We start from the raw sequence: 15,585 nt of genomic DNA on the forward strand, positions 1-15,585 counted from the left end.
ACCTCCCGAGGCTAAGTGAACCCCATTCCAGCCTTCGTACCACTTTTCAGATTTCGAAAGCTCATAGAACAGATCAACAATAGCATTTTACATTGACCATTGTTGTAAGTTCATTGGTCTCTTCTGCAGCCACTCATTTCCGATAGATGGGATTACTGCTACGTTCCGAGTAAAACAGCATGCCTGAATATTGGCGGAAAGTAACTTTGCACATGCTATTGTCCCGTCAACTTATTTTAATTCAGGAAATCTGTTAGAAATGTGCAGGTTTTCCGGGGATTTTGAATGAGACGAACCTCTGATCTGTAGTGACTAAGTATCTCGAGGCGTAGGATAGATAAAGTGAAATCTGTCTGTCTCCAAAACGAGGAAATTAGAAGTACATGGATATGATAAGTGAAAAGTTTCAAACAGTGGACAGTAAGTTAGTTCAGCATATAGAAAGAGAATGGGTGGCATACAGGGATGCTGTAATAGAAACAGCAAGGGAATGTATAGGAACAGCTGGGTGTAAAAATGGGAAAAGGCGAACATCTTGATGGAATTGTGAAGTGAGAGCAGCTTGTAAAACGTAAAAAGGCGTATCAGAAATGGCTCCAAACAAGGACTGATACAGACAGGATATTGTAAACAGATGGAGAAAAGCGAAACAAATATTGAATCCAAGAAGTCGTGGGAAGATTCCAATAATAACCTGGAAAGGCTAGGTCAAGCAGCAGGGAAGCCATTCTGGAATCTCAGTAAGGAAGGGAAAAATGAAATGATAAGTGTTAGGGTTAATCAGGTGAATTCATAATGAATCCCTGATAATCTCTGGACAGGTGGAAGTAAGATTTTGAAAATCTTAACGTAAAAGGAAATCTTCCTCGTGGCGTCACGAACGACCGAGCTCATGGGGAGGAGGACAATAATGTTGGTGAAATTACGCTTGAGGAAGTGGAAAGGATGGTAAGTGAACTCCTTTGTCATAAAGAAGCATGAAGAGGTGGAATTAGACCTGAAGTGGTAAAATATACTGGGAAGGCAGGGATGAGTAATAATATTAGACTAATAAGATTAACATGGTTTCTTAGCAAGGTACCTTCTGATTCAACAAAAGCTGTAATTACACTTATCTATAAGCTAGGGAAGAGGAAGGATTGCAACAACTATTGAGGTATTTAATTAATCAGTATACCAGGTAAACATGTTCATAGACATTTTGTAGGGGGGGGGGGGCGTGATGCGATCAGTGATTGAGGATAAGTTGGATTAAAACCAGTGTGGTTTCAAACCACAGAGGGGCTGTCAGGATCAGAGTTTTGAGTATGAGTCAGGTAACTGAAAAATGCTACGAGAGGAATAGTCAGTTACGTTTCGTAGATCTAGAGAAGGCATATGACAAAGTACGGAGGGAAAATATGTTCGCCGTACTTGGGGCACTATGGGATCAGGTTGGAAATACAAAGCTGGAACAGGTATTTAGGATGTGTGTTCTCCCAGAATGGTAGTATGGTAGCCTAAGCGAGGTTGAATAAGGGTGCAGCAATTGCGATCAGCGATCAGCAGTAGGTATTCTGTAAGAAGGAAGTCAGCTCTCGGGCAAAACTTTCTGTACGCCCCCTGTGGGTGGGGGACGCAGACGAAGAATTCACCCACGGTATCCCCTGCCTGTCGTAAGAGGTGACTAAAAGGGGCGACCAAGGGATTGTTAGAACCATGAAACTACTTGTGATTAGTACCACCACACGGGGAACACCATGGGTCGCTTTTACTTGCGTGTAGTACCACTATGTTAGGTACCAAGTAGGTTTGTGATTAGTAGCAGACGAGAGCGCGACGGCTTTTTAAAGTACCTGTGAGTAGCACTATATGAGCGACACCAATGGATGACGGAACCCGTAGTTCTGGCTTGCCTATGATTAGTATCCACTATATGAGGAACAGCACGGGATAGTACGAGTCCCTGTGGTTAGTACACTTATGTGATGAACACCATAGATTTGCGTTGCCTGTAAATGGCGCGCGATGTGCGAAACACCGTAGGTCTGTATTACATGTGCGAATTTCATTACGTGTGAGTAGTGCCATAATGTGTGGAATACCGCGAGTCTAGGCTACTCTTGATTAGTACCGCAACATGACAAATACCATGGTTCTACTTTCTAGCGTTAAATACCATTATGAGAGGCCGGTGACTTAGATTTTGGACTCCTTTCGACTACAAGTATCATCGATTCAGTATCGTGCTATAGAAGCAGTCCCTTGGTCAGTAATACTGTTGTTTTACACCAGCTTCTGTGCATGTGAGGCACTGTGGGTGGTTTCCGCTGATCGTTTTAAATTCATATCCATCCATTCATTCTTCGTCCTCACGTTTTGAATTCTGGTCAGTGAGGATTTTGGACTTTTAATTTGTCATCACATTTCGTCTCATTTCGTACCATTAGGGGCCGATGACCTAGATTTAGGCCCCTTTAAACAACAAGAACCATCAACTTTCTGTACATCGGTCCGTTTTGAGACTAACTTTGCTTTACGGGAGTGAAAGCTGGTTGGATTCAGGATAACTTATAAGTTAAAAGTAACAGAAATTAAAGTAGTTGCTGGTACAAGCAGATGAACAATGATAGGAGGGTATTCAGAATCAGAAGATAAAGGCTAACTTAGGAATGAACTATATGGATGAAGCTGTACGCTTAAACCGGCTGTGATGGTGGGGTCATGTTAGGCGAATGGAGGTGGATAGATTACCTAGGAGAATAAAATGGACTCTTCTATGTAGGGTAAAATAATAGAGGGAGACAAAGACGACGATAGTTACTCTTTTTCTAACGATTTAAGAGATATAGAACTGAACGAGACCACAAAACTCGTTATAAATACAAGATTGTGGTGGCGGTTAGTTAATTTGCAGAGGTTTGAAGACTGGACGCTGAAAGGCATAAGTCTCTAATGAAGATGAATGTACTGTTCTGTTTTTACTGTTGGCTTGATACAGGTAAATATTCTGCCAGCTTACTGCTGTTGAATTTATTATTTATAGTAATTTTAAAGTGTTATTCCTGAATATATTATGCGTCATAAGCGGCAGTACATTGGGGTATATGTATGTTTTGATGGTAGCCTTTGTGTCTTTACATGTTACCTCCCACCTTAGAGCTAGATAAACCAACATTGCTAAAGTAGACTGTAGTAATCAGTTTCGTTGTTGTTCCATAGACGTTTAGGCTTCATAATTCATAATGATGTTCCAAGTCAACTATGACTCGTTGCTTGTGCAGCGGACGAGTGATGGCACCGTAGGTGTCATCCGCAGTTGACTTACTCGAACAGTTGATTTCATTTATTAATTCGTTTTGTTTTCTCTTCTTGTATCCAAGTCGAAGTACTTGTCTGTCATTCATGCTCAGAAGTGATCCTTACTGATCCTACAGCTCACTTAAATCTTGAACGATTGTCGGCTGCCATCCTGGGGGCGATGTGGTCTCCTCCCTTTTAATGTTGGTAAGGTTTTCTTCGTATCAGACAGCTGCTCAGTTGTCTTCATGAGGTTGAGGGAACTCTCTTAGAGTTCGGTGCCAAATACATACCGGAGGCAACCCTGAAGCATTAGATATCAATGCACTCTCATCGAATTCCTACCCACGGGCATGAAAGCAGAATGGCATCGTCACTCGTTTTTCGCCATGGTGGCCACGGTTCGAATACTGGTCAAAGCGTGTGTTATGGAAATGTTCGGATTCCACGTAAAACTGGGGAATTTCCCCGCTATGATCATGATCTCAGCAGTCACATAAAACTACAAGCTTTTTTTTTTAATTTTTTGAAACTTCCTAGCTATATGCCATAATAGATTTAATCTTAATTATCGCTTGTTTAAATGGGCATAAACTCACTTATACGTTAACTTCCATCAACAGATCGAATGATTGCTGGTATTAGACCCCTCAGCCCCCTCCATTAAGTGCCAACAGCTTCTTGGGAGGATGAATGAGTGGTTAGATGTTCGGTCCACCCTCTTGCTTTCAAATGAGAAATCAGCCCTAAGGGTAGACAAGGCGATATCATGGTCAATGGCGTAGAATGCAGAAGGCAACGGAAAACCACTACATTGAAGATCCTCTGGACATCCTAAGACTAGCGGCTCGTGACGTGAAATCATACTAGTAAATCATTAACTAAGGAACGGGCAACATAGTTGGTGCAAGCCAATCGTCAGACTGCACACATTGTTTGGGTCATCAGTCCTTAGACTGGTTTGATGCCATCTTATCCTGGCTAACTTTTTCATTTCTACGTAACTGTTATAACCTACACCTACTCTCATCTGTTTGTCATATTCGTGCTTTGGTCTATCCCTAGCGTTCTTACCGCCTACGCTTCCGTCAAAAACTAGCTGAACAAGTCCTGGGTATCTTAAGATGTCATATCATTCTCTCTTCTGGTCAAATTTCACCAAGTCGTGATTCGATCTACCAATCTCGCCTACAGCATTCGTCTGTAACACCACATTTCAAAAGCTTCTATTATCTTTCTTTCTGAGCTAGTTATTGTCCATGTTTCACTTCCATACGATGCTACTCTCCAGACAAGTCATCAAAACCACATTTCTAAGTCTTATATTGATGTTTACACTTCTTTGAACATCACAGAAGGAAAAAGTTCGCTCAACAGAGTACTGTAGATAGGCTGTTAACCTTATTTCTTGATGTTTAGTATGTTGTCCAGCATTCTTGAACTATAGATAGATCGCACCATGTCGTAGGTCTGCATTTTAGTCCTGTTTCAAGATATTTCATTCTGTTTAGTTCATAAAATGTAGGTGATGACATGGTCCATAATGATCCAGTTGGTGCTCTACAAGCCTAATTGTGCTAATATTCACGGGAAACTAGCAATTTTATACATATATGCAAGCGATAGCTTGTTTTCAGTTATGAAGACACTAAAATTGTAAAGGTTATCAAAACAACTTTACAAGCCATAAGTGTATAAAGCTGTTGACCACGATGTACAAAGCTTCGTATATTAGAAAACAATAACAATTTGTCTTCAGCTAAACACTTGTTTCTAACATAATCTTCCTACCTCATCCTTCCTACCTAGAATGTATATTTCCCTTTATTATGCACTAATACAACTTGTTTTCAGCTCGTTTATTATTTTTTAGAGGCATAAATAGACATGTAGCCTACATTGTTGGACTGCGTTTTTCATGACTAAGTTGCTTTGTCTGGTTGTTTCAGATTGACGGATACTAATTAGAGGATTATTCATAATTCGGACGGTTGAGTGTATGGTAAGTAATATTTGAGTCTATATCTTTTAAACTCTCTTCTTTGAACTGTGCCATTTAATCCTACATAAATTGTCATTGACTCAGGAGAAGCTCTTAAATATTAGAAAAGTTAATATTCAGATGTTAAGACGTTAACAAGTATGTTTGTGGTTGATGTGAGAGAGTACCTTGTCCTTATAACAGGTCGCCAATTCTGGTATTTACTTGGAACGATGGTCCTTTCTGTAATCTTGATTGACAGCTCACCTTTCACTTCACTTCGCACGCTCAATCACTCCACTCAGCAACTTCATGCACACAGGTTCGGACAGTCTGTTAGCAATCAAGATACACGACTGTTCCTTGGCTCGACTCTTGAGAAGTCTGCTCAGCTTGTACTGCGAGCCCCTGTGGGTAGGCGTTGTAGGATACTCCCACGGTATCCTCTGCCTGACGTTAGAGCCGACTGAATGGGGAACCCACAAGGGCTCTCCGGTTGGGATCGTGGGTTGGCGACCACGGGGCCCCTACCTGTCTGATATCGATTCCACTTGCATGTTCCAGGATCTTCACTTTTACCACACCTGATGGACCTTCCTTGGTCAACTCGTGTTATTTTCCGATCCTGACCGCATTAGGTTTGCTATACCTAGTGTGTCTTAATTTCACGCCCTTTACGGCCCTCGCTTTTCTTTTGCCGATAAACACATTCTTTGAATGGCCGGACCTCTTTCACATTTTCATCTAAATATTCATTGTACTTTCTCTTGAATAATCACTACCACCTTGTACTGCGGCATGAATGAGCTCTTAATACAGGCAGGCGACATGATACCATTGTTGTGATGTCGAGGGGATGTGACAGCGGGCATTGGCTAGTAATAAAAAATAATAATAAAAAACGAAGTATGCAGGAGAAATCAATCATTTATATTTCTTCAATGACATTTACGAGTTTATCGTACATCATACCATCGTATGTTTTATTTGGATACACAAATAACTTAATTTCTCTTTGCCAAGTCAATTTTCACGCTCTCTCGTTGAAAAGAACTACGTTAAACCTAGTTTTAGTAGCAGTGAATATAGCCTATTATATATCTGTTCGTTCTCTGCAGTGAGTGATATGATAGTATAGATAAATGCTCAAAAATAAAAGCATTGCCTCTAACGCAGTTTATGAAACGTGTAAAAAAAGATGCAAGTCTCTGTGTGCATGAACGGGAGCGAAAGTGAGTGTGTTTACGAGCGAGTACTATTGTAAATCTGTTTATAATGTAACTATTGTAAATATTACCTTAATAGGTCTGTAAAGCATCTGTTGAACATGGGGCTTGTACTTTATCACGAGACAATCCTAACATTCTGTAGAATTTGATAAATAATACTTTGCTTTTCATCTAATGCAATGGTTCATTATGGTCGGTCTCCTTAGATAAATTTTGTTAGTGATTAAGAGCAAAACTTGCTTCTTTGTGGTTCGATTCTAGTGCCATGTTCCTCTCCCAGAATACTATATTTCACCTCCCTTAATTCCCCTCGGACCGGGCGAGTTGGCCGCGCGCGTAGAGGCGCTCGGCTGTGAGCTTGCATCCGGGAGATAGGTTCGAATCTCACTGTCGGCAGCCCTGAAGATGGTTTTCCGTGGTTTCCCATTTTCAGACCAGGCAAATGCTGGGGTTATACCTTAATTAAGGCCACGGCCGCTTCCTTCCAACTCCTAGGCCTTTCCTATCCCATCGTCGCCATAACACCTATCTGTGTCGGTGCAACGTAAAGCTACTAGCAAACAAAAAAAAAATCCCTTCGGAGGGAGGATGGGAAAGAGTAGGTTGGTGCACAATATCTGAGCATAGTTGGAGTTACGTGTCCTGCATTCGAATGTTTGAGTGTGCACTGGAACATAGTATTTTAGTAATACACTTATTTGCAAAGAATGGTTATCCGCGGATATTGTAAATATTTACCTTCAGTATATTGCACCCAAAGTAATGAAACGGATAGATCTGTTCACACACCACGGCACACCACACCATGCCATGCAATAAAATAGGCATGAAACTTGGCACCAGAACCCCTACAGTCGCAGGTTTATGAGGGATTTCCTCTTGCGACAACTACTGACGTATTGACCTTTGTTCCTTCCTTCCATTAATTTCGGGCAGGAGCCAGTTAGGTTTAGGTCAGATTTACGGCTTTATCGTCCCAAGGCTCTTTATATATCACCATTCTCCTATACCACTGTCAAGAGTCGCCTAACCACAAGCAGAAATGAGATCTACCAGAATGAATCTCAACAAACTTCATTATTTAAAAATTATCACCAAAATTATCCGCACTGCGATACAGTTTGCATCCACAAAGACACTAACTTCACGGATATCCGCATCCCTATAGGGCTTTAGCTGTAAGCACTCTCCGGGCGACGTTGTGCACCATCCAGAGACATGTCACGGCAGCTGGGGATATGCAAGATTTGTCGTTGCGTCCCTTACGACCTGAGCATCGCCGACCATGTTGTACTGGTAGAAACGAGCAGCATGCCACCTTGCGAATTGGCGACGGGTGATGTTCAGCGACGAATCGCGATTTTGTCTGGGTACAGACGACCGCCGAATTAGTCTAGGAACGTTCTAGCGAGTGCAACGCCGTGATCCACGGTTCGTTATAGAGGAGCAGAGCGCCCCTACGACAGATGGTGTGGGGTGCAATTTCCTACGATTCCCGCTTCCCACTGATGGTGTCTGAAGGAACGCTGACGGCGCGGTGAAACGTCCAAGAAATTCTGCGCCGTGTTTGCTTCTCTTCCTGGTGCAGCTCGACAACCCCATTTTCCAGTAGCATAATGCTCGGCCTGACGGGTATTTCTGACCTGTCTTTGTGACACCAACATGCTTCCTTGGTCAGCAAGCTCTCCAGATTTTGAGAACGTTTAGATCCAAATTAGACTGAATCTTCCGCTAGCGATAACTAAGACAGTTTTGCAGAGTCAGTTCCGCCAGCTGTGGTAGGATTTTCCTCAGAACATCAGATGTCTGTGTGCCTCAATGCCCGACCTATGCCGCCTGTCTCCGTGCTTCGGGTGGTCCAATACCTTAGTAAATGCATCCTGCAAGTGTTTGTTACCCTGCAATAAATGCTTGGTGTGGTCGAGTATTTTGTTGCCTTAATGCTACCATGTCCTGTGTCTGTACCCACGTTTGTGTCCGTGGGATGGCCCCTTCATGGTACTCTTAGGTTTCTCCTTTGCAAATGAACGTATTTCTGGCTGAGGGAGTGCCCGGCTGGGTAGCTCATGCGGTAGAGCGCTGGTCCTGAGAGTTCAAGTTGGCGGGTTCGATCTCGACTCAGTCCGGTGGTATTTGAATGTGCTGAAATAAATAAGCGTCGTGTCTGCAAATTTACTGGCATATTAAAGAATTCATGCGGGACAAAATTCTGGCACCTTGATGTCTCCAAAAACCGTTAAAGTAGTTTGTTTGCTAGTGGCTTTACGTCGCACCGACACAGGTAGGTCTTATGGCGACGATGGGATAGGAAAGGCCTTGGAGTTGGAAGGAAGCGGCCGTGGCTTTAAGCTACAGCCCCAGCATTTGCCTGGTGTGAAAATGGGAAACCACGGAAAACCATCTTCAGGGCTGCCGACACTGGGATTCGAACCCACTATCTCCCGGATGCAAGCTCACAGCCACGCGCCCCTAACCGCACAGCCAATTCCCCCGGTGTTAAAAGTAGTTAATAGGACGTAAATTATTATTAATAACGGTTGAGGGAGTCTTGGTTCTGTTTCAGACAGTCTATGTGCAATGCATACAAGTGGTCATCCATTCAGGGCGTGACCACGGTAAATGTTGCTTAACTATGGGTTGCCGTGTATTTGTTTTGTTGTTATCCTCTCTTCCTTCTTTCCTAATTATAAGTGTTAACCATTAGCAAGTAAATTCATGTTGTTTATAGAAGCAAGGGCAGCGCTCCATTCTGGCATTTTCGGGTAGGAAACGAGAACTTTGTGTCGAAATGCACAATATTGCTCTTACTCGTAGCTTTCCTCCCAAGTAGTCGATCAAGCTGATTATCCCATCATCTTCCTCAAATGACGATGGTCACTTGACAGAACAGGCGCCACTCGAAACAATTTCACACACAATATCACCTCACGATACCTCACAATTTGATTTTACGACTTCCCTAGTTCTTAGTAGTGCACATGATACATATGTAAGCGCTAAAGCTTTCGTTGTATTGAGCCAACCATACATGAAGGAAGGTATATTTCTCATTGTAGAGATACTTTTGAGCCATATTTTTACCATTCTATTTCCTGGAGGCATCTTACCGCAGGACTGCCGCAATTTTGCTCTGAAGAAAATTATTTAACGTTGCAGTAGATATATTAACGTAAATCTCCCGCTTTTAAGCTCTCCACAGTGCCAACCGACGGTGTCCAGATTCGATTGGACAAATACGGACTCTCGAGGCAACATCCTAACCTGTTGCGCCATGCAGTCTCTTCAAGTCTTGATCTTTCCCAAATTCAAGACTGTGGTTATATTTCAGTTTCATCTTTGCATTCCTTCGTCTTGTTTATTAATATACCCTGGCCCTTCCAGATGCGAGATACACCTCGTCTTTTTATTTGCGTATAAAAATATAAAAATGGATGTTGTGTGGCCTGTGTTTTTCACATTTCTTAAAACACTGGAGCAATTTCAACCAAACTTGGTACACACATGACTTACTTCTGGAAAGAAATACTGTGGGGGTAGGGCACCCCTAGAAGAGAGGGCGACATGTGAAAATTAGAAATAACGACCGATATTAGTGTCGAATCCATAGTTTTTGGGGCCGCTCAGATGAATTTTGACACTCTGGCTTGCTGTTGAACTCAAAGTTCATGGCATGGGGGGTTGAGAGGGGGTGAAAAAGAAAACGTCAAATGACCGAGATTAGTGTTGTACACACGGTATTCGGGTTCGCTAGTTACCTATAAAATAACTCACGGGAAATCACTTTGCAAGCACCAATTTTAGTTCTGCAAGGACAAAAATATTTCAAATTATCTGGTGTTCTTTGAGACATCAGCCAGTAGACTGATTTGATGCAGTTCTCCGTGCCACCCTATCCTGTGCTGAGCTTATAATTTCTGCGTAAATACTACATCCTAAATCTACTCTAATCTGCTTGTCATTTTCATACTTTGGTCTACCCCTACCGTTCATACCGCCTACACTTCCCTGTAAAACCAACTGAACAAGTCCTGGGTGTCTTTAAGATGTGTCCTATCATTCTCTCTCTTCTCGTCAAATTTAGCCAAATCGATCTCCTCCCCCCCAATTCGATTCAGTATCACTTCATTTGTAATTCGATCTATCCATCTTACCTTCAGCATTCTTCTGTAACACAACATTTAAGCTTCTATTATGTTTCTTTCTGAGCTAGTTATCGTCCCTGTTTCACTTCCATACGAAAGTCTCCAATGTTGGAGGTGAGCAAATTTTTCTTAAGTAGGCTTTCCTCGCTTGTGTTAATCTGCATTTAGTGTTCTCCTTACTTCTGGCATCTTTACCAAGTAACAATATTTATCTACTACCTTTAAGACTTAATTTCCTGCATCACCCGACTTCGACTGCGCTCCATTACTTTGATGATACTTGTTATTTAAAGGGGTCTAACATCTAGGTCATCAGCCCTGCGTTACTTTTGTTTTGGACTTTCTTATTTTCGTCTTGTACTCCTTCCCAAAGACTCTGTCCGTACCATTCAGCAATTTCTACAGATGTACTGCTGTCTCGCATAAAATAACAATATGATGCGCAAATCTCAAGGTTTAGATTTCCTTTCCTTTGATTGTGATTACCTTTCCAAATCCCTCTTTGATTTCCTTTACCGCCCGTTCTATATAAACATCGAAACGGAGGACGGCAAACTGCAGCCTTGCCCCGCTCCTTTCTAGATTGCTGCTTCATTTTCAAAGCCCTCAATTCTTATCACTGCAGACTGACTTTTATACAGATTGTAGATAATTCTTAGTTCTCGGTATATGATCCCGATCACATTCAGAATCGCAAGTAGCTTCGTCCAATCGACATTATCGAATGCCTTTTCTAGATGTACGAACGCCATGTACGTGGACTTGTCTTTAATTAGGTCCTCTTAAGATCAGACTTCACGAGTTCCTACATTTTTTCTGAAGCAAAATAGATCTCAACTCGGTTTCAACTTCTTTCCATTCTTCTGTAAATAATACGTGTTAAAATTTTGCAGGAGTGACTTACTAAACTAATGGTGCGGTAGTTTTCAAGCTTGCTAGCACCGGCTTTCTTTGGAATAGGTATAAGAACATCCTATCGAAAATCGGATGCTGCTACTCTTGTATCATATATCTTACACTGTGAGTGGAATAACCTCGTCATGCCGCTTTCTCCGAACGGAGTCGGTAATTCAGAGGGAATGTCATTGATTCCAGGTTCCTTGTTCCTATTGAAGTCTTTCAAAGCTCTGTCAAAATCTGACCTCAAAATTGAGTCTCCCATTTCATCAGCATAAACAGTCTCTTCTTGTTCTAGAACCATATCATCTATGTCTTAACCTTGATACAACTGTTGAATACGTTCCTGCCATCTTTCTGCCTTGTTTTCTTTCCCTAGAAGTGGTTTTCCATCTGAGCTCTTAATATTCATAAACCTTGTTTTCCTTTCCCCAAAGGTTTCCCTTATTTTCCTGTATGTAGAATCTATCTACCGTTTGTAGGACAATACGATCGTCAAAATCCTTGCATTTCTTTCAGCCATTCATCCCTAGCTGTCCTGCACTTTCTATCTACTTCATTCTTTAATCGCCTGTATTTGTTTTTTTGCCCTCATTGTTTGCATTCTTGCACGTTCGTCGTTCTCAGGTCTGGTATCTCCTGAGTTATCCATTGATAATCTTAGTTGATCTTTCCTTTCTTCCTAACTTTTCTTCAGCAGCCCTACTAACCTCAGTCTTCACGACTGTCCATTCTTTCTCTAATGTTTCCTTCTGCCTTTTCATTTATTCCTTGAAATAATCCCTCACAAGCCGTCGGTTTGTGGTGTTTGAACCAACCAGAATTCAACCAGCTGACTTCCTCTTCTTTCTTTTTAATCAACTCGAACTTATACAGTTATTTTTTAGGTAAGTGCAGGGATTTATTTCGGCTGCTGGTGAAGTTCGTCGCTGATAGTAGTTTTTTTTCTTTACGTTGCACTGACACAGATAGGTCTTATTGCGACGATGGGAGAGGAAAGGGCTAGGAGTGGGAAGGAAGCGGCCGTGGCCTTAATTAAGGTACAGCCCCAGCATTTGCCTGGTGTGAAAATGGGAAACCACGGAAAACCATCTTCAGGACTGCCGACAGTGGGGTTCGAACCTACTATCTCCCGAATACTGGATACTGGCCGCACTTAAGCGACTGCAGCTATTGAGGTAGGCTGTTGACGTGGATTTGGCCCAGTTTTACAGCCGGATGCCCTTCCTGGCGCAAAGCTTATATGGAGGGCTGTATTCACTATTGCGTGTTGCTGTATGTACGGGAAAGCCCCTGAACCAGGGGAATTACCGGACACGGTTAAAATCCTCGGCCCGACCGGGAATCGAACTTGACCCTCGGAATCGAAGGCCATTACGCTGGTCAAGGTGCCGGGCGAACTGGAAAGTCCCTTATTTCCACTATATCGTATATCTTGCTGGGTATAGAGGTAGAAATACATTGCGGCATAAAATCTGTCTCTATAAATCGCCAGATTACTAATATTTGTTTCAAATAACGTGCGAACGAAACGTCTAACAATTTACCTGGTATTGCAGCGGTAAAGATGGGAAGTGGGAAGGTAGAAAGTGTACAGTGCGCGCTATCTTGCGGCAACTCTTCGAAGTACAACCAAACGTAGTTCGTTTTATAGTCGCTAGAGCGCAAGCATGTTCCGCCTGCTGGTGAAGTTTGCCATTGAGAGACAGTGTGCTCTGTCGGCGATTGTGTCAACTGTTATGGCCGTGTTGGATTTGGAGGAGGGTTGAATGTTCTGCTAAAAGAGGACGGTGGTGTAGAAGAGGAGCGAGTGTTAGTTTCTAGTAGAGAGCGCAGTCATTCTGATAAATGCAGTGTTTTAATAAAGAAGGCGTTGGTGTTCACTGCTTTGCGTATTTGCACTCTTGAGGACATACTATGACAGAAACGTTCCTTCAGAGAAATAGGAGTGCCAACTCTTATTATTATAAGTTACAACTATAAAACTTCCTTCAAAGCAGTTTTAAAATTCATTTTATATACCGGTGTTGTCTCGAGGCACATTCTGGTTTGTTTACGATGTGTGAAATTTTCATCTTTCTACCTTTCCTTGAGGTCTTCGTGAACCTCGTCAAGAGTTATTGTAGCTGTACATTCACATTTTGGCGTCATGAAATTGAAATATAATTTTTCTTATCTTCTTCCTAGCCTTAATCCCAATATATTGGTGTAGGCTTATTATATGAATTTGGTCCAATATGTACGGCCTGGTGCCCTTTCTGACGCCACCCCTGTGTAGAGGATTGTGTTCGCTACTGTGTGTTTATGTAGTGGTTAGTAGTGTGTAAAAGTCTCCTAACCAAAAGCAGTTTAAATACTCGACCCGACTGGGAATCGAACCCGGGGCCTTCTGAACCGAGGATCTTGATTACTTGTACCGAGCAAGTTATCCGTGCGGTTAGGGTCGCGCAGCTGAGAGAATGCATTCTGGACTTCGTAGCCCATCGTCGGCAGCCCTAAAAATGTTTTTCGGTGGTTTCCCATTTTCACAGCAGGCAAATGGTGTTGCTGTACGCTAATTAAGACCACGGCCGGTTCCTCCCCACACCTAGCCCTTTCCGGTATTACGTAAAGCAAAATTATAAAGAAAACCTACTTGTTTCACTTCGCACCGCCGCAGTTAGGTGTTACGTAGACGATCGATGGGGCAGGAAAGGACTACGGCTAGGAGCGAATAGACCGTGACCGTAAGGTACAGCCCCAGCATTTGACTGGTGTGAAAATAGGAAATCACGGGAATCCGTCTTCAGGGCTGTCGAGAATGGAGTTTGGATCCACTATCTCCCGAATACAAGCTCGTAGCTTTGTGACGCAAACTGCGTAGCCACTTGCTCGAAGATCCGCGGTGACCATTCGGCCAAGGAGCCGGACCAAATATTATTCTAAGCGTATCACCACTTGTCCGCCTCTGTGGCCCTTCCAATCTTCCCATTCTCCATCAAGGCCTCTGTTCAGCCTGGGAGAGGTACTGGTCCTCCTCCCCCAGTTGTATCCCCCGACCCAACGTCTCACGCTCCAGGACACTGCCCTTGAGGCGGTAGAGGTGGGATCCCTCGCTGAGTCCGACGGAAAAACCAACCCTGGAGGGTAAGCAGATTAAGAAAGAAGTTTAGATCTATATTTTTCTGTTGGTTTCCATTCTTCGATTGAAATACGAAAGGCATGGTGTAGGAAGTTATCTCATAAAGTTACCTTACAGCTATTGCTGTGAGTTATCCGTTCAATTCGATAAAGGAACAAACAACCTGATAAGGTGGTAACTGTTGTTAAAAAGCACTCTGCTTATACCAGTGGATCATCTGCTATAACCAATGATTTATTCATATTTCTCTATTTCATCGCGATACGGTTTAGTAGCACAGTTTAAAGAGAATTAATTTAAGATTGTTGCCTTTCCTTGAAAATTTGTTTAAACTTAATTTCAAAGGTCAGTTTGTCCCTGATTTAACTTTCAGCTCATTAGGCCGCCATAGCTGAATCGGTCTATAGGTTATTACGTCGGACTGACAGACAGCCCTTGTGACGACGATGCGATAGGACGGGGAGAAAGAGACTGTTTGCTATTTGCTTTACGTCGCACCGACGCAGATAGGTCTTATGGCGACGATGGGACAGGAAAGGTTTAGGAGTGGGAAAGAAGTGGCCGTGGCCTTAATTAAGGTACAGCCCCAGTATTTGCCTGGTGTGAAAACCACGGAAAACCATATTCAGGGCTGCCGACAGTGGGGTTCGAACCCGCCATCTCCTGAATGCAAGCTCGCAGTAAACCGCGTACACAATTCGCTCGGTGTGGTCATTTTTGTTCTGTGCTTGACCATCTCTTCGGAAACTACTGTACGTACTCATCGCGACCTAATGAGCTGCAAGTTCATTTCAAGTCAAATGCGGCCATGAAAATTAAATTTCAGTTTCAACCTGGGCGTCTACAGTTTCGGTGGCGCGCTATAAAGTTTTAGATGGTGGTGATTACAAGTAATTATTAAATTGCCTCAGTCTCGATTGCTGAACGAAGAAAGGC

At 42.7% G+C, this 15,585-nt stretch overlaps 1 long non-coding RNA gene across 1 annotated transcript in view; it reads left to right on the plus strand.

The window, feature by feature from the left end:
* Positions 1 to 5,281, plus strand: part of LOC136875289 (uncharacterized) — a 340,845-nt gene extending 335,564 nt beyond the window's left edge. Inside the window, exon 7 of the long non-coding RNA XR_010860419.2 lies at positions 5,229 to 5,281. This is a non-coding gene — a long non-coding RNA (uncharacterized lncRNA). The remainder of the gene's footprint in view (positions 1 to 5,228) is intronic.
* The last annotated feature ends 10,304 nt before the right edge of the window (positions 5,282 to 15,585 follow it).

This window comes from Anabrus simplex, chromosome 1 (genome assembly GCF_040414725.1).
Source record: "Anabrus simplex isolate iqAnaSimp1 chromosome 1, ASM4041472v1, whole genome shotgun sequence".
In the NCBI taxonomy this organism is placed as follows: Eukaryota; Metazoa; Arthropoda; class Insecta; order Orthoptera; family Tettigoniidae; genus Anabrus; species Anabrus simplex.